We start from the raw sequence: 1,124 nt of genomic DNA, 5'->3' as shown, positions 1-1,124 counted from the left end.
TGTAAATTTAAAAGTAATGCACCATTACTTTACTAGTTACGTGAAAAAGTAATCTGATTGATTTATCACAGAAATCATGCAGGCTGTCTGCTGGAGACCAGGTTTTTTGCTGTGAACAGACAGTTTCCAGGTGCACAATCTCATATCTCACACACACACACACACACACACACACACACACACACACACACACAGAGACACACACACAGAGACACACACACAGGTTTGTTTTTTTGTGAAAAGTGGGGACTCTCCATATTCGTAATGACACACACACACACACACACACAGACACACACGCACACACACACAAGCTTATGTGTGTTCCTCAGGCAAATTCCATTCCTCTTGTTTTCCAGTCACACATGTCCATCTCCATCAGCACTGTGTTTGATGATCTGCAGCTCTGAATGCTTCCAGTATACACACTAAACTTGAAGAGAAGAGAAACATTACTAGTAGGGTACAACGGGGTAAAAGGCGCTTTTGACGTTATTTCCATCTAAACCACTAGACGGCACAAAAACGTGGCGTAGCACTTTCCAAAACATCTGCTTTTCAAGATGCACGTGTATATTTGTCTGATCCTTGACGCGATCGCACGCAGCAGAGCAAAGATGATTCTGTGCTTACTTGATCTAATATTTTATGGGTTTTTTTTTTATGTTGTAGATTTAAGTAGCAAATAAGAATCGCTAAAAAAATGCATATATTTTGAGACAAAGGTCTTCTTTATGATTTTCAGTTTTGTTTAAAGGTCCCATGGCATGAAAATGTCACTTTATGCGGTTTTTTAACATTAATTTGAGTGGGACTGGTTCGTAGTGGCTGAAATTCTGCACCAAGGCTGAATTTCGGGAAAGAGACTTCAGATACAGTACTAGGGACCACTTAGGCATATATAAAATCATGTCATGGGACTTTTAAGATAATTAAAGCAACAGTTTTTAAATAACGAAATAGTATGTAAAAGTATGGTATTTGGGGTAAAAAGCACCTCTGTTGTCGGGGCTAAAGGCACACAGTAATTAACATGATAATTAATAGATGGCTGATTTCTCCATTTGTTGGCATTCAGATGGTAAATATCATATATTATGTTGGGTGTCCATATTAGAGATAAT

This window comes from Sinocyclocheilus grahami, unplaced genomic scaffold (assembly GCF_001515645.1).
Source record: "Sinocyclocheilus grahami isolate Dianchi unplaced genomic scaffold, SAMN03320097.WGS_v1.1 scaffold1592.1, whole genome shotgun sequence".
NCBI lineage: Eukaryota > Metazoa > Chordata > Actinopteri > Cypriniformes > Cyprinidae > Sinocyclocheilus > Sinocyclocheilus grahami.
The sequence above is the reverse complement of the archived record's forward strand: the minus strand, read 5'-3'. Positions refer to the sequence as shown.